General features: G+C 40.3%; 1 protein-coding gene across 4 annotated transcripts in view; it reads left to right on the forward strand.

Annotated features, from left to right (window-relative positions):
• The window catches only part of unc5db (unc-5 netrin receptor Db), a 282,084-nt gene that overhangs the window by 100,060 nt on the left and 156,641 nt on the right, over positions 1 to 25,383 (forward strand). The gene's annotated exons all lie outside the window — the stretch shown is intronic.

The raw sequence follows: 25,383 nt of genomic DNA on the forward strand, positions 1-25,383 counted from the left end.
TTTTCATCTCTTCTGACTGCACTTAATTCTCACAGTAATCAGCAGACTTATTGAAATGTTGCATAGCAAACTTCAAACATGCTTTGTGGCAACAATTGAGTGCGCCGTGTTTGGAGAAGAAACGGCTCTGCATATGACCCTAAACATACCTCATCCACAGTGAAGTTAAATAGTGGAAACATAATGATATGAAGCTGCCTTTCTTCTCCAGTACCAGCAGAATCCAAATAATCAAAGGGAAGATGACTGGAGCCATGTTGCAAAAAATTCTTGGCGAGAATCTGTTGCTATCCAGGTAGGCCCTCCAGCAGGACAAGGAAACATACTGCAAAAGACACTGTCAGCTGGTTCCAGAGGAAGAAAATAAAGGTGCTGGAAAGGCCCAGTCAATCATCAGACTTAATCCTAACTGTGATTAATGGTGCCAATACAAACCAGACCACCCACAGGATTGCCTGATACTAGATAGATCTTGAGATACAGTATTTCACAGGATAAGTTAATAATCTGTCCTGCTGGTGGTGCTAGAATAAAAGTCAAGGGGTTATCAAACTCAGTAGGATTAATCCTATGAAGACCATGAATGTCTTTAAAAGATTATTTGCCTATCTGTCTTGTAAATCTTCAGATATTTCACATTATAAGTAGGGAATTTTACATGCTGGGGGTTCTATAATAAAAGTCAAGAGGTCACCAGGCTTAGTAGGATTAAACCTATGGGGACTGTGAATATTTTTTAAAAATTTCATCCCAAACTGCCCTGTGGTTGTTGAGGGGTTTTTTTCAGTCTGGACCAAAGTGGTGGACCAAGTGACTAACAGACAGACATTGATATCCCTACAGACAAACAAACAAACAAACAAACAAACAGCAATGTTACATGTTTCAGCTTTTCCATCATTGTCCATTATGAATGACATTCGGTTGCAGTTTCACTTGTTAATATTCTTAACAACCTATTTCTTTATTAGGTCTTTTTAAACACCAGACCATACAATTGATTCAAGCACAGCAAAGCGTAACACAGTGTACCATCCATGTGACTCCAAGTTTAAATTCTTTGTTTATAATAGGTAAGCTTGAATACCTAATTGTAACCAAGAGGGAACAATGTATCTTTCTTTTTCTTTGGCCCAGAGCAAAACAAACAGTACTGCGGTGTGTTAGTACTGTCATCTGAGAGCTAAAAGGTCAGGGGTTTGATTCCTTTATATGTGCACATGAGAAATCAGGGTTGTCTTTTACAATCCAAGTCTTTAACCACATGAAGAGTGCATTGGAGATTGTGATAGACCTGTCAGGATTGTCCACTTCCCACCCTGTGAACACCTACATAAACTCTAGCCCAATGACCCTGAAAAACTAAATGTTATGTAGACCACAAAAGAGATTACACAAATTACTGTTGTGCCACAATGGAAACTAAAAATACGAATTCAGCAGAGTTAAAGGGCTGCATTAATGCATAGAGACTATCAGGGCTCTGTCTGTATCTGTGATTGTGTGACTGTGGTGGAAGCACCTTGAGTTTTTCTCCGCAGTATAAAGCAGAGTGTTAAATAAGATTTATCAGAGCCGCCTCAGCTAGGGTTTAGAGGCCATTTCCCCTGAATCCCAGTGTGGGCCCTCTGTGGCCCTCATCAGCCAGCTTGTAAATAAATCAGCCCCAACCGTATGGCTCTCGTCTTTTGAGATTCAATTTACCTCACAACTGCTGAGCCGCTGTGCTCTTTTCTCACATCAGGAGACAGCAGTGAGCTGGACAGTTAGAGTTTAAACGGAGGGGGCTGACTTATGCAGAGTAAGTCTTGAGTTTGACAAGCTCTCACATCCGCCCCCTCTCTCTGTTTGACAGGGAAAATGAGTTAGAATTGGAGCTTTGTCAGGTAGTCACAGTTGGTAATTAGTTTCTGGCCTTTCAATTTGAATGTGCCAGGAGACGGCACAGGTAATGGTTAAGGCATTTGCCATCATTGAAAGAGCGATCAAAGCCATTCAGTCGGCCAGACACGTTCCACTCTGAAGGGGCTGCAGACCTTTTCGCATTTTCAAACAAGGTACAACTGTCTCAGATTAGGGGGATATTGTCTCTGTGATATTTGATTTATGTCTGTTTTTATTCAAATTTGGTGCACTCTACATGGACAGTCCACACAGACCTAAAGAGCTGCTATACCTGTACAGATTACAGATAACAACTTTAAGTTTAATCATGAAACAACTTGAGTAGGGTATGCACTTGTTTCCGGTATAAGTTCTTGATTCCAGCTTCTAATCGTGTTTTAATGTGTTCACATCTGTAGTAGGTGAAAACATTCTCTTTATGTTTCTGTTTGGGATTTATCACACAAACAATGACAACACTTTCACAGTCAGCAGTTCATCTCATTTCCTCTGGGTGTCCACACCTTGCAGGCACACAAAGGGGCATGTCTGTGACAACCAATCACATCTGTTAAAAGCAAACATCACACCTAGCAACGGAGCCAACCACACCGCGTCACTAAGGTAAAAGTTTCTGTCCCTTCCTTGCTCAGAGCTGCTCTGAGAACTTTCCTAAATCACTCCTCGTCTAGGGCTGCTTACTAAAAGTTTTTAGGCTAAGTTAGGAGCTCTCTGAGAGTATTCTCTGAATTTTTGTGAATATAGCCCCTGGTCCCTATATAACCAAATTGAGAGCTGCCCATACACTCGACATAAAATAGGGTGCTGGGTGTTGGCCTCTGCCAGGGTTGTCCCTTGTCACAGATGCTATTTGTGATGTTCCTAGACTGGATCTCAAGGCAGAATAGTCATGATGAGAGTCAGCACAGTTGATTGCTTCCTCTGGGTTGGGAATGAGGTGTTGCCCCGAGCAAAGGGGTTTAAGTATGCTGGGTTCTTGTTCATGATTGAGATAGATCATCAGCAGTGATGTGGGTGTTGCACCGGACTGTTGCAGTGAAGAGGGAAGACAAAGCTCTCAATTTACCATTTGATCTACCTTCCAACCCCCACCTATGAGGGTGATGAGCTTCTGGTGGTGAACGAAACAATGAGATAGTAGCTACAAGTGGCTGAAATGAGTGCCCTCCATAAGATGGCTGGGCTTAGACTGAGAGACAAGTTGAGGAGCATAACATCTGGAGGGAGCTGGGGGCTGCTGCTCCTCCAGATCAGAAGGAGCTAGTTGAGGTGGTTTTGGGCATCTGAGCAGGATGCCTCTATGGTGCCTCCTTTTAGAGGATTTCTAGGCAGGTCCAACTGGTGGGAGGCAGGCAAGCGGGCAACATGTGCTGGAGGGATTATATATCTCATCTGGCCTGGGAACACATCTGGATCCCCCAGCTGGAAACATTGTTGGAGAGAAGGATGTCTGGTAAACCTTGCTTAGCCTGCTGCCTGCTGGATTAGATGGATGGATGGATGGATAGATGGATGGATGGATGGATGGATGGTGCTGGTTAGGCACATTTCGAAACTTTGTACACAGCCAGGCCTGCTGCTTCCCAGTAGCTAGGCTAGGCTAAGCTAGGCTAATTGTAACCTGGCTTTAGCTTCTCATTTAATCCATCAGTCTTTTCCCTTAAAGGGCCAGTGTGTAATATTTGGCATGGTTTATTGTCAAATCTGAATCTGAATCTTAGTATTCTACCCATTAATATGTTTATATAAGTGTATAATTGCTATAAAATAAAATTTGTTTGGTTTTTGTAGCCTTATAATTATGCTTTTATATATATATATAGCAAGGGCCTTGCTTTAGAGAGGTTGCCATCTTGCGCCACCATGTATGTACGGCAGACCGAGCAGACAATCCAGCCAGCCAGAGAACGCGTTTCGCGTGTATAAATGAACCAGCAAAGACAGCGGAAGGAAGGAAGAAGGAGGAAGAAACAGCAGAGAGTGTTAGTAGTTCGTCAATAGAGAGTAGTGAAAGGTTTTTTTAGTTATAAAGTTTGCGAATGGACCACACTTACCACGCAACAGGAGAGAATGAACCCGAACCGTCATCTGTGAGGAAAAGAAGACGCAACTTCACTCCTTGTGATGCACTCTCTGCGGCGCGTTTCCTCCTGATGATATATCTCCCCAACAATGGTAGCACCGAATCCCATTCTGTGCAGCAAAATGGGAGCGGAGTATTCAGCCTCTCTTCTCGCCCGCTCAGCATCTAAGTTCCTCATCTGTGTACTCCGGCTCAAACAGGTATGGCTCTGGGTCTGTGTCCGCTACAAGAAACTCCTCAAAATCACGTTCAAAGTCATCCATTGCAGCTACTATAGTCCGGAGATATTGCTAGGCTAAATAAACAGCTGAGCTCTGTTTACAGGCTACGCTGTCAGTCAGTGTGCGGGCTGGAGATTGGTGGAGCAGAGAGGGGAGGGGGTCCCCGCTAGGTATTGTAAACGAGTATGTGTGTATGGAGTGTGTCTGTTACGCTAGAAGAGTCAGAGTTTGGGACGGAGTCTTTTACCCTCTGGAGTGTTACCGGAGTTTTTGGAGTGCTCAAATAAACTGGCCTTTTTCCCGAACGCTCCTCTGGTCTCCTGCTCGTGAGGGATTCATTACAATATCGTAACATGGCTTAGATTTCTAAATAAACATTTGCCTCGTTGCTAGATAGACCTACTCCTGAAAAACTCGTGTCTGCGCAAGGCTTTTTGTCCCTACGAGGCCACCGTCATTTACCCGACGGGAGGGGTGAGCGAGTGAGCCCTGCAATCTAGAATTTGACCACTGATGTCACTGTTTTCAACGGTTTTCAACCGATTTTACACACTGGCCCTTTAACCCTTACTAAGAAAAAATAAAAATAAATGTATTTCCCTTTTAACAAGTTGTTTTTTTGTTTTGTTTTTTTACCAGAATAAAATACAGTTGAAATTTTGCAAAATAATAAGTGAAATCCGAAGTATGGACCTGAACAAGAATTCTATGCCAATTTTTGATACAGATAGATAGATAGATAGTTTCTCATTTTCGTTTTGAAAAAAGTTCCGCGTTTAGACGACAGCGTTTTGATAACAATCGCCGTGCACACGGATCTGCAAAAATGACCAACAATGGTGCAGTATACATGCCAGGCCAGTAGTTGGTGGTGTGACGCTTCCGCTTCCTTCTACAGAGCGGCGATGTATAAATAAACAAAATGGCAATCGCACGAACGTTTGTCTGGAAAGATGACGAGATGGAGTTGCTACAGTAAATCTACAGTTTACAAGTTTACATGACAAGGGAGACGGAGCTGTTTCCAAAAAATTGCACTCTGGAACCCGTTTTCAAAACGCTGCGTTTTCAGGCACCCAAAATTCCGCTGTTATATAAACAATCGGCCAAAACACAACTAAAGTTTACCGTTTTCAGTTGAAATCATTGTCTTATAAACGGGACCTAAATGTAGCACAAATGTCCACTTGAACTCAAGGATGAACTGATTAGATTTTGGTAGTCAAAGGTAGGGGTCACTGTGACCTTACAAAACATGTTTTTAGCCATAACTCAAGAATCTACATGCTAATTATGACAAAATTTCACTCAAATATGCAACTGGTTAAGGGATGTGTGTGAAGCTGCCACAATTTGCCAAAAAAAATAATGAAAAAATACACTTAATACCTTAAGTGGTGGGTGGATGTAAACTGCAACTTGACTATTTGGTGAAGGCATACAACGGAAAGAGCTACAATGTCTTCACTGTTCATCTGATGTGGATGTAACATGGTCAAATAAAGCAGAGTCAGTGTTTTATCCTCAAAGTAATTGTAGCAGTACAGAGCCGACACAACATAAAAGTGTGTCACTGCCCTAACGCTTTATGTTTATCCCAGCCAGCATAAAAACGACCTCATCTGAAACAGCCTTTGATTACCATCTCTGAGAGAAATTACTAGAAGCAAATTAATTTTGCTACAAAATGCTCTTCAAACACCTTGGATCATGAAACAGGGGACATTAAAGCATAAAATGAATGTGATTTGTTTTATAAGATTACATAACAGACATGTTCTTCAAAGCACAAGGCTTGTGTTGATGTCTACAAGTCAAACAACCTGACAAGACATCTATCCATGCCTGTCTTTCCCCGTTTTATGCCTTGGGATTAATTTTTAATCTGATGAGCCTGTGATACATAAAAGCAAGGTTAGCTACAAGACAATCCATGGCAGGGATAGATTTTGTAGTAATATGTAAATCAGTGTCATCAGTATTTCTGGCAACAACATTTCTACAGTGGCTTGAAGTCTAATAAAGGGCGGATTGATTCAGCAGTATTGTGAGGATTAGGACAGCAGACGCCTCATGTTTATACATGAGAACCAAATGTAATGCTGATGAGCCTGCGGCTTACTGGTAGAACCATCGGTATCCATTAGGACTGCTAACAATGCTAAAAAGCCATTTCTCAGTGAACTGTAATGCTAATAGAGATTTTTTTAAGGGGGCTAGCACCTGGGGAAATGAAATATCATGATAAACTGCATAGCATTTACAGTTGTGATCACCTTTGAGGATGAAATTGTATTTTCTTAGATATTAGTGATATGCAGCTGCAATTTGACATTTGACACTGTGTCACAATTACACGTTATGTCATAATGGTACATTAATTCCATAATACATTTTTTTTATGTCATCCTGACATCGTTTATTTCATAATGACATATTTCATGACACATTTCATGTAATTATGGCACTTTTTCTTTTCTTTTTTTTATAATATCTTTCTTAATCAGACTTTTTATGTCATGATAGTGTTTTTAGAATAGCACTTTTATGGCACTCTCTATGTCAAAATGCCATTTTTATGTCGTAGTGGTACTTGTCATTTTATAATAGAACTTTTTTATGTCACAATGACACTTTTGGTTGTTATTTTTTTAATGTTTTTCTTAATTGGACTTTTTATGTCATGATGGTACTTTTTATTTCATAATGGCACTTTTTGCTTTCATAATGGCACAATTTTATGACAGTTTGGCACTTTCTATATCATCATTGCAGTTTTTATGTTATCATGGTACTTTCACTTTGATAATGGAACTTGTTGTATTGTAATGGAACTATTTATATCCTAACGGCACCTTTCATGACAGTGGTTCTGTCACTGTCCCATGCGTCTTTGTGTCATGAAACCCCCCCCAGAAAAAAAGTAGTATGACTGGGAAAAGTGCCATTATGTAATGATTTCATTTGAACTGGGGAATCTCAAAAAATAAATAAATAGATAAATAAATTAAATTAAATCCAATCAAATGAAGTTATCATGAAAATAGACCATGACAGACATTTCATAATAAATTAAGTTTTAATAATTTCTTAAATTATTAAATGATTGTTATTTTATTATCCAAAATGGATTATATGATTATTGATTTCATTTTTAAAAATCTAGTTAAAATTGTACTTTTTAGGATTACATATTTCACATGCTTATGGTGTTGGCATGGACTTTGCCTTTCAGTCACAGAAATGTTTTTCTTTTTCTAATGTGCTCATCAACACCTAACACCTGAACTGCTGATGCTGACAGTATCTTCACCAGCTGCACAGAGCAATGAAGCCTGAGCACAGAGGATGATTGAAATGGCTCATAGACCTGAGACAACACCTGAGTGCCTGTTGATGTGGAAATTTCTCTCCTCGTCTCGTGAAAACATGTAGCAAACGCTACGCAGTCTGCGATCATCCAGGGTTTCACACGTTTTCACCTGTCAGTGTGTCAACACGGAAAATATGCCTAGCTGGAAAAAGACCTTCCAGGGGGTGTTGAGGGGTTGAAGATGTGGAGATTCTATGATAACATACTGTAGATTTCAGATTCAAATGTGTCTGAAGCTGTCTGACTGCCTGTCCCAGCCCTTTTACAGATACTTATGGTGTTGCATTGTCCATTTCTTCAAATAATGCTGGTTGTTAATGGTGCGGCTGGTTGAGTGTCAACATTTACAGCAAGTGATGGCTGACCAGTAATGGCATAGTTATAATGGTATACCACACTAGCTTTCAGGGAAATTGCAAATATTCACTTACTGGCACTATAAAAGAGTGACAGAGTCAACAGCACTCAATCAGCTCTCAGAGCTCATCATCTTTTGAAAGCATAGCTAATGTGTATTTAACAGTGACTATGTTCTTTAGCATTCAATAGTTTTTGAGTGTATCAGTCTCATAACTTCTTCTTCTTCTCCAAATGACATCACACCAAAACAAAGCATTGGGCCATGTGTGTGCAGACGTTGTTATTCTCTGAGATTACAGATTGTATTAATTTGATCTCTAGTTTTTTACTACAAGTCAGATATTTGCTGTCCGCCCTACACTTTGAACTGTGCCATAAAGAAATTCTGACAGTGCATATGTTTGTATTTTTGCTTATTGTGGTGTCAGTATTTTTAAATGCTTCATTTCCCTAAAATCGTAACAACCTAAGCTAAAAGGCTATGTAAGTCAGTAAATCATAATTATTGTTAAAAAATATTGAAATAATGTCATAAATTTAAAAAGCACAAACATTTGACATGTTTTTTTTTTCCAACAACAACAACAACAAAAAAAAACCATTCCAACCCAAAACTTAATGTGCCAAAAGATTTTTTTCTTTGCAATATCCTTTTCATGAGCAGGATGCAAAGCTGTTTTGATAGCTTCATCTGCAGTAGTAATTTTTTCCCAATGCCTACACTGGAATTCTTTGGTATTGCATATCCCTAAAATCTGTACAACCTAAAAGCTAAAATGTCATGTAGGTTAATAAATCACAATAATTGATAAAAGTATTGACGTTGTGTTATATTGTGTGATAAAAAATAAATAAATAAATAAACAAACAAACAAATAAATAAATAAATAAATACAGCAGTCACTCCTATTGACCTTTTTGACCTGCTTCTCTGCTTGTCTGCTCCACTGGCTACACCACATGTTTTCACTGTATTTTGGACAGCTTGTAGCATGATGCAATGACATCATCACAAGCTAACAACGTCAACGTCAAATGAGTTTTTTATTTCAGATTGATTTCAAACAGAATCATGTAAAGCACGAACTCTGTCAGTTATGGCAGGACAATACTGTGTCAACACCGTGCATTTTCTAGGGGTGTTAATCATCAGAGGGTTCACAATACGATATCACAGTACTTAAGTCACAATACAATATTATCGTGATTTTAAATGTGTCACAATATACTTCGTATTGGAATAAATTATGTTGCGACATATTGCAATTTATTACCTTTTTTAAACTGTAAATTATGTTACCAAAGGAAAACTTCATCAACATCTGTTTTATCTAAGATAAAGTTTTCAGTCTGTTCATCTCACTTCAGCCATTTGTAAAAATGTATGTAATGTATGTGGAAAACTGAAAAAGCAATTGATTTTATTATTGTAGTAGGCTACCTAAAGTTGAATTTGTATTTGTAATGTTAATAATTTAAATAATTAAAAAAAAAAAATCATGGCACTGTGTGACAATACGATATTGCCACACAAAAATATCGCAATACTATGGGTATCTTTTTTTCCCCCTGCCCTAGCATTTTCACTGTCTTGTAGACTGCCTGTAGCATAACATTATGACGTCATTGCATGTGGACAATGTGATGGCACGAAAGACAGAAGTCCTAACTTTCTATTTCAAAAAGAATGAATGCTCTCAGGGCGGCACGGTGGTGTGGTGGTTAGCACTGTCGCCTCACAGCAAGAGGCTCCCTGGTTCGATCCCAGGAGGGAGCCCTTCTGTGTGGAGTTTGCATGTTCTCCCTGTGTCAGCGGGTACTCCGGCTTCCTCCGACAGTCCAAAGACATGCAGGTTGGGGATAGGTTAATTGGTGACTCTAAATTGTCCGCAGGTGAGAATGTGAGTGTGAGAGGTTGTCTGTCTCTATGTGTCTGGCGACCTGTCCAGGGTGTACCCTGCCTCTCGCCCAATGTCAGCTGGGATAGGCTCCTGCGACCCTAAAGAGGATAAGCGGTTACGAAAATGGACGGATGGATGAATGCTCTAGCTCTGAGTTTTTTATTTTAGATTGATTTTAAACAATATCATGAAAACAACAACCCCTGGCGGCTGCCCGGAAGAGGTGTGTTTTCAATATGGTTACCATTAAATTCGCTTTTGATTGAGTAATTGATTAATCTACTAATAATTAAAGCTCCACAGTGTTTCCGAAAATGGCGATATAAACAACAATCATTTTAAAAGAATTACTAAGTTACATAGAGTCTCACGTTTTGTCAGGTTTCTTCAGGCTGTTTATGTCTGGATTTACCCCTAACCTTAAATTTGGTGATGCAGTCACTGTGTGGACCACTTATAGAACTTCGAGCTTGATTTTTCCCAACATACTATTGTAATAAAGGCAGTGGAGCTGTTTGGGTTCTGACATTTATTTATTCCAAACTTCTGTAAATATTAAACCTATCACTTTCTGAGCAGCAGAGGATTTTTATGAGAAAAGAGGCTTTCCTAAACTTTCCAGGCTGAAGACATATTGTGTGCTATCAGTCAGCTGTAGGTTATATAGAGCAGCAAAATGAGCCTTTAATAATGTGAAAAAGTTTCTGTAAGCTGATGAATAGAGTGAAATGTTCAAAGAGAAAACATGTTTTATTGCTGTTATGTAGGGTCATTGAAGAAGAGTCTCAGCAGAGGATATCATGAGTGGCAGATATTTGATATTTAATAAACAGCCAATATCGACCCATCAGTTCATAAGAAACGCCTTCAAATAATACGAGGGAAAGCATCCCACCTTGAGACTAAGCAGAAACAGGATATGTGAGCAGCCCTAACATGGGGATTTGCTTCCCAATCTCTCTCCCTCTCTCTCTGTTGCCCTTTCTGGGAAGTGCAGCAGCCTGTCAATAACTGTCAGGGGCTGTCTCAGTCAGTCAGGCCTGTAAGGCTGCTTGGGCCTCTGGTGAAACAGGAGGATCTAACAGAAACAACCTATAACTGACACAGCTCCAGATCTATGCTCTGTAATCACTGGGGAGCCCACCTCTCAAACTGCAGCCTCGCCAGCCGCTTGACAGTGGACACATGTGCCATGTAATTGCTTTTCATACCATTCAACCTTTTAAAATTGATTACAGGCCATGTAATAGGCTTTACTGAGAAGCAAACAGGCGGGGTGGGGGTGGAATATTGCTTGACACTGTCATGCTGCAAAACGTGGATCTGTAAACAATGTGGCCAGCTCTTCTTTCATGCAGTGAGGCTACGCGCATTGAGTCATCACCCACAAAGGGGCTAATCCCCCCGGGGCCTGTGTTTGACAGACCACCTAACAAATGAATAAAAAAAAATGAAAATCTCTTGCTGCTCTAAGAGTTGTTTTCTTCTCAGTTACTCAACAGAAGCAGCTGCTCGGCTCTGATGTCTTTGTGCAAGTTGGCATGGTGGTGTACATAAAAATAAGATTGTGTATATCCTGTCTATGGATACCCGTTTTTGCTTGTGTGTGTGTGTGTGTGTGTGTGTGTGTGTGTGTGTGTGTGTTTGTTTTCAGTTGGGCAAAATGGGTTGTGAGCTTCTGTACATGCTTGTACAGGCGGCTGTTGGTCATTTTTAATAATTATACAAAAAGCAATATGCTGCACACATTGGTGATCCTTTCTTTAATAAGGGTTTGGACTGTCTTGTTGGACTTGGCTAACACTAGGATGAAATTAAGGTTACCGTTTTGTGTTGCTTACTTTTATACTTTACTAATAATGTAACCCAACTGCAAGAATAAATGTTTTGGCTGTGGCTCACAGGTAGAGCGGGTCACCCACTAATTGGAAGATCGGCCATTTGATGTCTTTGATTGTCTCCAGTACGCTTGGGCAAAATACTGAAACCCAAATTGCTTCCGACGGCTGTTCCATCGGTGTGTAAATGCTTACTGAGTATCAGGTGACACCACCTATGGTAGCCTTGGCCCCCGGTGTGTGTATGTGTGTGAATGGGTGAACATGACATGTAGTGTAAAAGCACTTTGAGTGGTCACACGACTAGAAAAGCGCTACACAAGTGCAGTCCATTTACCATTTCTTTTTTGCAAACCACAGATACTTTACTTTTGTACTCTGTGTTGGTGGTGTAATCATGCCTGAAAATGCCGCCAATGTCATGCTAAAAAACAGCCAGTTATGTTGTTTGGTCTTGAACAGTGGTCTGCAGCACTGGCAGCCATCTCGCCTAGGTGTCACATCTTCCACCATTCCTTCCACCTCCTGGTGACAAAGTAATCTTACATACATGTATTCAGAATATACACCATATACAATTAACTCTGGAACTCTACCTTAAGCAGCCAGGGTGAGGGACAAGAAAGGATTATAACTTGAACTTCCCAAGTGAGGGTGCTACAATTAATCTGCCACCAGTCGTTATCAGCCGATATTCGTTCTGAATAGTGTGAAGGCTGAGCAGTTGGTGCAAAATGTGAAACAATTTCTCTTCATGCTGTAAAATTCACTTCTCAGGTGGTTCTGACAAACTGTAGCTGAAAATTCACTGTCACATTTCTGGTTTCCTTCTAACCTGACATCCAGCTCACCTGCCTGTCCTGAGTGCAGACACAACGTCTCTCTTTCCCTGTATGCCACACACACACCACTGAACACTTCTGTAAAGGCTGCAATACTGTGCTGTTTTCTGACTGTTTCACATTTAGCTGTGTTTTGTCCTATATGGTGACAACATGACTGACATGGGTCGATTTGTTGCTGTGACTAGAAAGGCAGGGGGCAATTACAACAATTTTTGGTTTTGATATCATTACTTAAAAACCTCTTGAACTTTTTGGATACATTTATATTTAGGTATTATAGTATAGTATAGTGTAGTATAGTATAGTCGTAGTATGTTATAGTATCTGTGCTTTACTCATTAACAGCCATCAGTTGTTTTTACAAGCAATGTTAGCGTCTCAATGTCAAATGTTACATTTGCCTCCATGTGCAGGGGCAATGTTAATCGCAAATGGGATATGGAGAGCATTTTGCTGAATGAAATTTGAGAGATACAGCTGTGTACAAATGTATGTCTAAAGCCCTTCTCATTTCGGTAGACGCGCTAAATATTTTCTGGCAGTGCAAAATAAAACACACACTGCAGAACCGCTGCTGGAAAAAAATCCTAGGGGAAACACTGATCTTCGGGGGATTTGATTTCCTGCCACACAAGGAGGACAGCAAAAGTGGTGTTGGTGTTTCCTTCCACTCAGTTATTTTATGTTCATATAGTACATATTCCTAATAGATAGATAGATAGATAGATAGATAGATAAAAGCAACTAAATGCACTTTGGTGAATTACTGTACCTGTAATCTGTTGATTTTTCTTCTTTACTGAAACAAATCGAAACCAGCTTAAACCTGAAAAGTAGCAAATGTATGGATGGTATGCTTTGTGAAATGGTTGGCAGTACTGTAAAGCATACATAGCAAAGCATGCAAATCTACTGGTCTTTCGAGAGTCAAATCAGATTTCTTTCAGAGTTCATGTTGAGGTTAACGTGAGAGAGAATGTCAGTGCATTCACCCACAAGTATCACAAATGGAAGTGTGTGTTTTTGAGCACTGTCCTTTCAGTGTCTCCAGCACCTATATTCTGGAGTTCACTCAGCGGTCTACCAGTCCTGGTGCGTGCACAGCCTTTTCCTGCATTTTTGTTCAGGCAATCTAACTGCTTTAGTGTCAAGGATTAGTCTGACACCTCCTGACTCTCTGCCTTTCAAATGAGGAGGACTCCTGCTGAAAAGCTGAGAGGGTGCTCACCATGTAAAGCCGATACTCACACTGCTGACGCTCACCATCTTTGCCCTCCACCTATCTCAGCTCCTGTAAAAAATCCATGAGAAGTCCCCAGTGATCCTGTAGATGTGAGAGGAAGAATGTGTGGTTTTAAAGGACTTTGGCTGTGAAGCGGCTCTGTGAAATAGTAATGTCCAACTCAGTCAGGAGACCCAGCAAGGAAAAGCGTATGGTGCTGTCAGCTAGATCTTTCAGGAACCCTTCTCTTCCAGTGTGCACTTTAGTGGGGTTTGCAAAGGATTGATGCTGAGGTAAGCTGTCAGTCTAGTGACAGGAATGGGTTGTGGTTTTGAGACACAGCAGGGCCACTTAATACATCAACAGCCTTGTTTGACATCACTTAGCTTTTAAAACAGGAATGGTGTTGAAATGCTAATGCTTACATACCCACAATGACAGTGTTAACATGCTTTTGTTTGGCAAGTATTGCTCATCATCTTAGCTAGGCCTGGGACGATCAGCGATCAAATCGTCTATTGGCAATTGGAGGGTTGCCAGGCGATTTGCTAGATATCAAAGCGATTTAAAAAACAAACAAACAAAAAACCAAAACGGCGCTCTCCCGTGCTTTAAGAGATGTTTTTGGGGGAAATACATGACTGTCAGAGAAGCCCCGTTTACAAACAGACCTACAATCCATCTCGTCTCCTCTCCTCTCCTCTCCTCTCTCTCTTCTCAGCGGAGGGTGCCCTGTCAGCCCTGCGCTGACAGTGACAGGGTGCATCTCTTTGATTCAAAGCTACACAGCCCATTTGCTCATGCTTTGGGGTCGTTCAATAGAGTAATTGCAAATAAATATTGTTTTAATGTGTAACTACTGAAATGTTCACAAGGGCTTTCATAAATTCCTACAATGTTGCGGTACTGCCGCCTTTTCAGGTTAAAAGTTAATGACAGCCACTTGAAGTGAGGAGGAGCAACACGTGTGCTGCGCTGACAAGCCGGAGATGCTCACTTTTGCATGTGATGCAAAATATTAAAATAACGTGGTACTGATCGACGTAAGACATGTGCCAAGGCCGTAACTCTCCACGTGCCAAGGACGTAACCTGAAAAGTGGGGATCACCAAAATTATTACAGTTCACTGTGTAATGAAATGTGTTACATTAAAAGGCAATCTATTCAGCTGTTATGACATTTCACTCTAAGAAAAACATTTAAAAATATGATCCCACCAAAGGAAGAGCCAAGGGATCATCACTGTGATTAGTATATCCTCATTTATTAGTATTCACCTTGTACAAAATTCCATGGCAATCTATGTGAAGATATTTCGATGGCAGTTATGGTCGACCAGCTGACTAACATTGCTTTACCCAGAGCTATCCGTTAGCTGGGCTATTAACATAACGGCCAAATTTGAATTAAATTTAGTATGCATCTTTCTAGTCCCTAGAGGATAATTCCTACAGACGCTGACGACCTTTTAGCCTTTTCCTTGAAAATCCTATTACACTTACCCTCCTCTTGTTGAACTTCACCACTCTCGCGCCAAAATGGCAACTTTCCACACAAGACATCTAAAGCCTTTTTCAACATTTGGACTGCCCTAAAGAAATGTTATGATCCAGGGCAAAAACCCCTGGGTCGGCGCAAAATCTGTCACAATGGGTCGCTTTAATCAACCCAGTCTCACTTTGGAGTCATTAAAACCGGTGCTTGGTCAGTGACTTACGGCGCCAGACATCAATGAAAAAGCCCATCCCTTCATATGGGCACGATACGCAGCTGTCACGTTATTGAATAACGTCCCTGGTAGCGTCAGGGGGAAACAGTGGTACAACAACCGGAAGTCTGAGTAGGGCGGGCAGGAGAGGTGGTGGATGAATCCAACAACCACCAACTTTCACCCAGGAGGCCAGTGTTTGCTTCCCGTATGTTTGTAAAGCCAAACCCTGTTCTTTTTTTCTTAGACCCAACCATGTGCTTTTGTTGTCTAAACCCAATCACGTGCATGTGTTGGCTAAACGTACCTTGTACTTATGTGAAGAGGTCAGAGTGAGAATGTGTTGCTTTGTTGCAAGATGTGTCAGTTTTCAGATGCAACAGTTTGTCTTTATAATAGCCAAAACAACATGACCTTGTAGTTTGAGCACTTTTGAGTGGTGTCTAATGAGAATGCAACATGAGGGAAGAAACAGATAGGTAGCGGCAGGGCTGGGTATCAGTACCCTATACCTGTAAGGTATCAACTAAAATAACCCAGAACCAAGAGGTATTAAAACATTTCCAGTAAAAAAAAATGCCCACATACGATTCTTTTTGCACCATGATCTGATCCTGAACAATCTGAACTGCCCAGCAGTGGTTCCAAGCTTCAGATTCACTTGAGATCCATTCAGAATGGCCCAGTAACCCGCTTTTGGACTGAGACCCACCAGTTTGGAGCCACTGTGTTAGATAATGTAACCATGTGATGCTAGCAGTTGTCCCTATCACTGTGTGTGTCTTCCTATGCTGACTCTCGCAACTCCTGCAGCAGCATCTACAACCCAAACAGTCTGTGTTATATTGTAGTGGAACACAGTGTGTTTGATGGAGTTTGCAGTTCAGAATGCTGAGATGCCACCAAACATTTGCCAACTTCTTCACTTAATGGGTATTGAATGAAGTACTCTATTAGCATCAGAATTATTTTAAGGGTATTGGCAGTGGTATCATCATTTTTTTAAAAAAATGATACCCAGCCCAAGGTAATGGACACACAAACTTGTTTTTGGTGCTTTACCATTGTGCTTATCCACAGCAGTCAAGGATCTCACTAGTCTTGTGCACCCCTATGTTAACATAAGAGCAGGGACAGAGGACAAAGTACTGTTTTGTAAGCAGTACAGCGATTCTAAGATTCAGAAAGTCTTGTCGTCTGCACATGGCTTTAAAAGGCAGGTCTGCATGGAGACTGGCTGAGCAGATTCATGCTACCAAGAACCCCATGACCTCAGAATCAACACCACAAAATTGTCAATATGTTGTTTGTGGTCCAGCACCTTGGCATTATGGTATCTAACAAACATGGCAGCCTCCAGGGTCCACTGGCACAGCTTGTTTCCTAGGAAAAGGTCTTGCAGTCAATATTCCACAAGTCCATAGCTTTTTTAAAGCTGCATGAGTGTACACCATCATTAAACTCTGCACTTTCTCAGCCCTTCCTTGCATATCCAAACAGGCCACGTAATGCTTATTGCCCTAGCAGGTCTCTAAGAGATTGTTGATTTAAATCTGTTTTTGTTCAACATGGTCCCCTGGCTCCCAGGCTTTGTCAGCCAGCCTGAGCCGCCAGTACCACCACCATGTCATCTGTGTCCCTGTATGCAGATTGATACCCAGGGCATTTATCAGCTGCAGGTCCACTGCACTGAGCCTTATGTTAAGTCAGGTGGAAACCTGTGACTGGCAGCAGATAGGGTGAGGGAGCATTTTAGAGGCAGTGTTAAAATTAACCAGCGTAATGAGGAAATAAGTGACTTATTGGCGCCGCAGTCATTTCCTTCATTAAGGCTGATATTTATGAGCATCCATCACGAGTGGAGCAGCCAACGCTACGGCTCCAGGTTTATGGAGCGTGGATTGTCACCTTGTTCCAATTATCTGCTACCTTTGGATGTGCTGAATGTTTAAACATTCAGAGAAAAGGACCTGGTGCATCATTAGTTGTTGTACAATGTGAAAAAAAAAGTGAAAGGAGAAGCTCGTCTGGGCTCAGCAGTGTCGGGTTATTTTTATTCATCATGGCAGCAATTAGCTGATTAGAGTAAGGATGCTCAATGGTGAGGAAGGTGTTGGATGGTGGAGAATTACATGCCCCAACCATTAAATGTGTTAGTGCTTTGAATTATGTTGAAACAGTGTTTCTCTCTGGTTGAACAATTTCAGCTTTATTAGCAGACTTCCATATAAATTTGTGAAAGCAATAAAAGCTGTTGCCTTGATCTTTAGTCAGCACTGGCATTCATGCTTCTATTTCTGACATTATTGGTAATTACATTAACACAAAGAACACAAAAAAGATTTTCAATAAAATAAAATTGCCTACCAGACTGGCCTGTTTTTTATAAATATACTGTACAGTAATCCTCTAAGAATTGAACGTCTAAAGAATAATGGTAGAAATTAACATATTAATCTAAAGCTTTTTGGAAGCCTAAAATGAAGATGTCATTGTAGAGATTTGGACTCACAAGGTTTGGAAACTCATTAAAAATAATTGACTGGGTATTATAACGGGTAACATACAGTACGTAGACGCAGACGCCATGCAGATGGGAGTAAGGAAACAAAAAAACAAAATAAGCTGAGCCACTGAATCTCCAAGTCTCTGGAACTCTAAAGCACGGGAGGAATTAACAGCATTCGTCCATAAGATGTTTTGTCATTTGGTGATTTGGTGATGGTGGTGGGAAGAGCTGTCTTACACATTGCTTGACAACCTCCCATAGATATTCAGCTGGTTTGTGATCTGGGGACTGTAAAGCCTATAGCAGAGTGGTTCCCAGACCTTTTGACTTGGCCTCTTAAAATAAAGCAACGTCAGGGCGTAAACCATAAACTATTATAACTATAAAACTGGATTATATCTATAAAGCGTATTTTCGAATGCTCATTTAGGCCTACTTTTCATGTCGATAGGCTAATTTAGACTTAATATGCAGTGTTACCATAAGGCTCAAATATGTTTTGTGGCTCCAGTCAGATTATTTTGAAATATTTTTGGTCAAAAATGGCTCTTAGTTAAGGTTGCTGACCTCTTCCTTAGAGGGTCTTTTAGTTCAACCAAACACTGAACATGAGTTTTTGGTGACCAAAACATAGTTAATTTTCATTAACTGAAAACAACACTGAAATAGCAGCAGCTACAGCTCCATGTATACTCTGTGACTCTAGGGTTACACCATGGTTACATTACCTAAACAACGTTGTCACTGTGGTAGTGACTTGTCAGTGGATGGCACCCACCTGCCAATCAAGGCAGCCAGGCCAGCGGTGTAGTGGGTATATGCAGGTTTACAGTATACCCACATATCAGCCAAAAAGTCATTGGTATATATTGGAGAGTATACCCAGCTCATCAACTACCACTGCACCACTGGGCCATGTCCTTAATTAGGTGCAACTTAAGACCTTAGTAACATAAAAATTCATCCCCCTGTACAGTTGTCATGAATGCAAAAATTAGCTATAGAGACCAAAACATTTTTTTGTACCAGGCTGTTAACATGTTTGTAAAGCTGGGCATTTTAACATGGCGGTCTATGGGGACTGACTTAAATTTGGAGCCAGCCTCAAAGTGGTCATTAGAGGAACTGCTGTTTTTGGCACTGACGCGTTGGCTTCATTTCTCATTTCATTTCATTATCATTTAGAATATCAATACAGTGCATAGTTTTAGAGGAAACTATCAAGAAAGCTATCCACACATTCTCAAGCCTAACAAAAAACAAAACTTGCATGCTCATATGAGCATTGATAGGGTCACTGGTTGCCCTGTTACTTTCCGACCACAGCATCTTAGCAAAGAAAAGTCCCCGGCGATGCAAAGTGGGACTTTTTGTTCTGAAAAGTTTGTAACTTTGGAAGATATAATCTTGGCTTGGATAACTCAGACATACAAAGTCTTATTCTGACTTTAGATCAACTTTAGAATGTGTTTTTGCACAGAACGAGGACTGTGGATTTGTCCCTTGTCCTTTCCACCGGAGTTGTGTAAATTAATCACCTCTCTTTTGCTATATTCAGGTATGAACCTAAATGTGAACTGTTTTAAGATAAGATAGGAGAAGATAAGATAAGAAACACTTTTATTGATCCCACAATTGAGAAATTTGAGTGTTACAGCAGTCAAGGGGAAAGAGTCAGATTAAAGATTTTGGTGCTAATAAGGCTGCTGTGTACTTTACTTGACCACCATGCATGTTTGACCTTTTATTTTCAGTTGGTATTTTGAGGCTTCAAAAACCCCCTGATACACTGAGAAGTATATAATCTTTCAATTGAAGTCATAACATACAGTAAAATAATAACATAATAAAGACAGGGACCATTTTGTGAATATAATTTTCTCGGCTGCTGCTGTAATCAACTCCCAAATTATCCTCCTTTCAGTTCACAGGGTTATTAAAAGTAGATGCAGTACCCATTGTTTTGTTGAAATTGCTTTGCAGTTAACAGCCATTATTTATTCACACCACTTGTAAGTACTTCACTTTTATATTTATATATCAAAATTGAAATTGTGTTGGTGAAGTTAGTGAAATATTCAGATCATAGTATCTGCTCATGTAAGAGCTGTCTTGTTTTCCTATAATGTATACTCAGAAGAGAAACTTTGCACTTTAGGAAAAAAACGCCTCCAAAGTTTGCCAGAGTCAAAGCACAGTGTGCAGACGGGCACCAGCAACAATCCTTTGAAAATAGCTCTCCTGCAGATACGTGTTGACAAGGCACAGGTTGCATCAGGTTACACAATTTTCTTACATTCTTTGAGAATCCAACAGTTTGTCTAAAGATGAGAATGATAATTATCTGCAGGGTGTCATCATAAATTGTTCATCGTAAAAAGAGAGAAAAAAGAGAAAAGTAAGGCTCTGTGTGACATAGAGGATGTATAATTTATACAGCTAAGAGCTGAGCTGAAGACAGCCTCAGTGTGTGTGGAAAACAGCTTGTGGTAGCTGGTGTAATAGCTTGCCTCCACATGTGGTTATATACTATATATGGACAAAGAAAGACTGCCGTCCCTGTGAGAGCAAAACTTGGCTTAAATTGCAGGGCTGCCTGTGATTTTCAACATTAAGAAACCCGGGCCACATTGATTTCTTCACAGCATATTCTTTCGCTGTTATTCGTTTTTTAAATGCCATGTATGACATGAATACCTAATTGGCTACAAATGTATTAAATAGGGTGGAAGCAGGGCTGGAGAGGAATTAGAAATCTGACAGGAGTCAGTTTTGCATCAGATGTGTGCACTGGCCCGAGTTCCTCTGCAGATAGAAATAATGAATTAATTTCATACACCGTCCCCGAACCCATCATCCACTTTTGTCCCTCTCATCAACCATTATTCAGTTATTCACTGATTATGTAAAAACTGCTGGTGTTGAGCGTTCTGTATTGTTTTTCATAACAGTCATCTGTCACCTGTATGTTTACTGTTTTTCCTACTTGTTCCACTTGTCACACACAATTCCATGTCATTTACCTGCTTGTACAGCAAAATCTTTCTGCATGCAACAAATGTGTATAAAGTTATACTGTTTATTGTACTGATGGGAGAGGTGGTGGATGGATCCAACAACCACTGACTATCACCCGGTAGGTCGGTGTTCGCTTCCCATTGAGATTGTAAAGCCAAACCCTGTTATTTTTGCCTAAACCTGACCACGTGCTTTTGTTGAGAAAAAAAAAAAAAAAACAACATAAATTTGGGTACAGATATAGTGCACGTATTTTGAGAGAGACTGTATGCAAACTGTACATTTCCTGTGAAAACGGAAGCATGAAACAGACAATGTATGTAACAGGCAGAAGTTGACATGGCGTCCCAGAACGTCAACAACCAATGCATTCATGCAATGCACGTCATATCTCGATGTTGAAGTCCATGACTAAACGTCGATATGTGACAAGATTGGAGTGAGAATATGTTGCAGAACCAGATATTTTCCACTCCTTCGTCTTTGTTAAAGGTCCAGTGTTTAGGATTTAGGCAGATCTATTCGAAGAAACTGAATGTAACAGTCACACCTATGTTGTCATTAGTGAATACTCACCTGAAATCACTGTGTTTCATTACCTTAGAATAGTTGGTCATCTTCCACAGAGTTCACCTTGTTGCGACACTATATTTATACCAACCTGGTCTTAAAGAAATACGTGAAAAGGCCACAACCTCTTCACACCGTATTATGTGGTGCTGGCATGTGTTGTGTTGAAACAACCAGGTCTCACTCCAAAGCTGTCGAAAATTGGTGCTTAGTCAGTAGGGGTGGGGGGAAAAAAATCGATTTTTAGATGCATCGAGATTCTGTCTTGAACGATGTGAGCATCGATGTGGAAAACTCATAATCGATTTTAATTTTATTTTTATTTTTATTTTTCAAATTACTGTAACTCCTCGACCATTCACGCTATCGACATAATTCCAACGGATTCTGAAAGCTGAAAAGCGGAGCTTTCCAGTGTTATACAGTACATTACGATAGTGACGTCATTACCTGTGAAGGAGGGGAGGGAAGTGAGCACAGCAGGAGGAGAGTGACAGCTGACGAGGAGAGAGCAAGTTGGAGTGATTTAGCGGTGTTTTAGCGGAGTTTTGGTGAATTTTAGTGGAGTTTTCTTTGTAAATACTATTTAGTGTTGTAAATAATAGTATTTGTGTTTTTTTGAGAGCTTTTTTATGCCGTGTTTTTGAGTGTTTTTTGCCGTGTTTTCGTTGTGTTTTCACCATAGTTCGTAGTTTTGCCATCGTTCGTCTTTTTTGCAATAGTTTGTATTTTTATAGTTCAAAGATAGTTATAGTCAGTTATAGTTTTGTAAATACTGGAGAAGAAATGTCGAGGAGGTCGATGAGGGACAGGAGAGTCCCGTTGAGATGTATAGTCATCTCAACCACAGTAAGTAATACAGTTTGTATGCACTGGATATGTATTGCCAGTTTTATTACAATAATGTTTTTCAATATCTAGTGTAAATTTTCTTATTGGCTAGTTTTAGAATCGAGAATCATTTTATAATTGAAATCGTTGCCCTCAGAATCGGAATTGAATCGAATCGTGAGGTGCCTAGAGATTCCCACCCCTATTAGTCAGTGACTTTTAGCGTAGACATTGACGAAAAAAGCTGTCCTTTTACATTAGCATGATACGCGGCTGGTTGCTGTTATTGTTCAGCTGCGCCTGGTGGCATCAGAGGGAAACATTGTGGGACACTGGATCAGCCTGAAATATTGGCCCTCAACCCCAGAGGCTTACTGTTGTCAGACAATACCGATGGGTTCTGAGATCATACGTTGTTGTATTATGGAAGTAGGCCAGTAAATGAACAATTACTCTAAATTGTCAGTGATAACAGAAGAGAAGCCCTTTGACCAAAACCAGACCATAAGACCTTACTGGGCCATATTCCTTAATCTAAGAAAAATGGAGGGAGCATGGTTTTATGCCTTCGCGCTGGAAATAGCTGTGGCCGGAGGCATTATGTTTTGGGGTTGTCTGTCCGTCCTCAGTGATGAACTGATTAGTTTTTGGTGGTCAAAGATCAAGGTCACTGTGACCATGTCTGTGGGATTTTCGTAAATGCAATATCTCAAGAACGCCTTGTTGGTATTTCTTCAAATTTGGCACAAAGGTTGACTTGGACTCAAGGATGAACAAATTAGATTTGGGTGGTCAAGGTTAAAGGTCAAGGTGATTGTGAAATTGCACCCATCTCATTCTCATGAAAGTGATACCTCAAGAGGGGGAATTTCTTCAAATTTGGCACAAACCACAGCTTGGACTCATTGATAAACTGATCAGATTTTGGTGATCAAAGGTCAAGGTTAGTGTGACCTTGCATCTGTCTCATTCATGTGAACATAATATCTCAAGAAATAAGGGAATTTCTTTAAATTTAACACAAATGTCCATTTGGACTGAAGAACAAACTGATTAGAATTTTGTGTTTGAAGGTCAAAGGTCAAGGTCCATGTGACCATACAAAATCGTTTTTTTGGCCATAACTCACAAATTGATATGCTAACTATGACAAAATTTCACACAAATGTCTAATAGGATAAAATGGTGAAGTGATGACATTTTATATTCAAAAGGTAAACGTTCAACTTCACTGTGACATCATAATGTTTTGCATAAAGCACTTTTCTGGTCATTACTCAATGTCATATCTCAGAAACAGAACACTTATCTTGGGTGTCCGCCTTGAAACTATCCTGACTGTACAGATCTTCCGTGCTGCTGGGCGGACTGTGGGTGTGAAGCATCCGTATTTTCACAGGCGTGGATGTAAACTGAAGGAGAAACTTGACTGGTGGGCAGAGGCATACAACTACAGGGTGCTAATTCTAGTTATAAACTCATGCTGAGATACAAAATTGGTAATCTCTACCATAAACTAAAACTACATCACCTGTAATTCTATTGCATTGCTGTGCATTTTTGTGTTGTTCACAAACTGCTATGCTCTGCCTTTTTTTTGTGACTTTTTTTTTTTTTTACTCTGTCATGGATGCAGCTTTAAATGTACAGTATATGAGTGAGTATATGACTTAAAATACAGATTTTCAGTAGTATTATACTATACAACACTGTTACAGTAAAGAGAGTAAACGTAATTCAATTCTTCCATGTCTAGTATTCTAGTACATCACTAGTTTTCACCCATAATTCCTCCTGCTTTTACAGCACAGAGCATATCTATTTGCATGCCCCAAATGTGTATACATTAACATATAATGTACCTCACTATAATGGAAGATTTGATCAGAATACATCAGCCCTGTTAGTGCCTGGCTTTGTTCATTTTTTCAGGAAGCACTGAACACAAAGAAAACAGGTAATAACGGTGGCGTGAATAGCTAAAGGAAGTGTGTGTAGTAGCACTATGATAAAGACATCTAGCTGTCCTGCAGTAGGTAATATCAGCATATTATTTCCATTCATTCACCTCCCTGCCTGTTTGTTTTATGTGTGGCCTCTCTTTACACCTGCATCCATTCATTTACCCATTTAACAAGGACAACATTGATTGAGAGAGGTGGTGAGAGGGCCGATTCGATTTCAGGGGACAGAATTGGATTTGATGGTGGGGCATAATAGCTTTCATGGGCTTTTACGGCACTGAATAGCTTAGCTGGAGCTGCCTTGATGGGACTGAGGTGTAATTCTGAGAAGGATCCCAGGGATGGCAGGAGCACAAACATCCTGTTCCTTATTTTCCCCAGCCTGCAGAGCTCTCTGTGCTTTACCCAGAGGAGGTGAGCACAGGTAACCATGTGAGGCTGAGACCTACCTTCAAACTAAAAAAATTAAATTCCCTCATACAAAGTCAAGCTCTCACAATCTGAGATTGGTGTATCCAAAACCATGCTTAGATTGATGAGCTGCCACGATGAACAATTTTTCGTGAACTGGGCCAGGTGCTCGTCTAACTGAAAGGAAAGGGGCTAACCTGTTACTAACCTAACCTGACACATTGGCACATTGGCGGCAGCACAAAGGCTGTTTATGTGTGGACCAAAATCCGGGCCTTGTGGCTGAGATAAGATGTATTCAGACTCCACAGCCGCAATTTGGGTAATCAGTCCCTCCTAATTCCTCTCCACTTGGTCTGCTCTGATTTCATTCATCTGCAAATTGCTCTGAGGAGAACAGTTTTGCCGGAATGGGGGACCAATTGTACTCTGTGTATACTTTGTATGTCTATAATATGTTAGCTTTTGAATTCAAAACATTGTCCACTGAGCAATCATTTTAAATTTGCAAACACTTGCTGTTATACTGTTGTTTGGAAAATAAAAAATGCAGTTGAAAGTGTTTTTTTAGCTGCTAAATTGTATATCCAACTGAAAGGGATTTGCCCTTGTCTCTTTCCAAC

Source organism: Epinephelus fuscoguttatus, linkage group LG6 (genome assembly GCF_011397635.1).
Source record: "Epinephelus fuscoguttatus linkage group LG6, E.fuscoguttatus.final_Chr_v1".
Taxonomy (NCBI): domain Eukaryota; kingdom Metazoa; phylum Chordata; class Actinopteri; order Perciformes; family Serranidae; genus Epinephelus; species Epinephelus fuscoguttatus.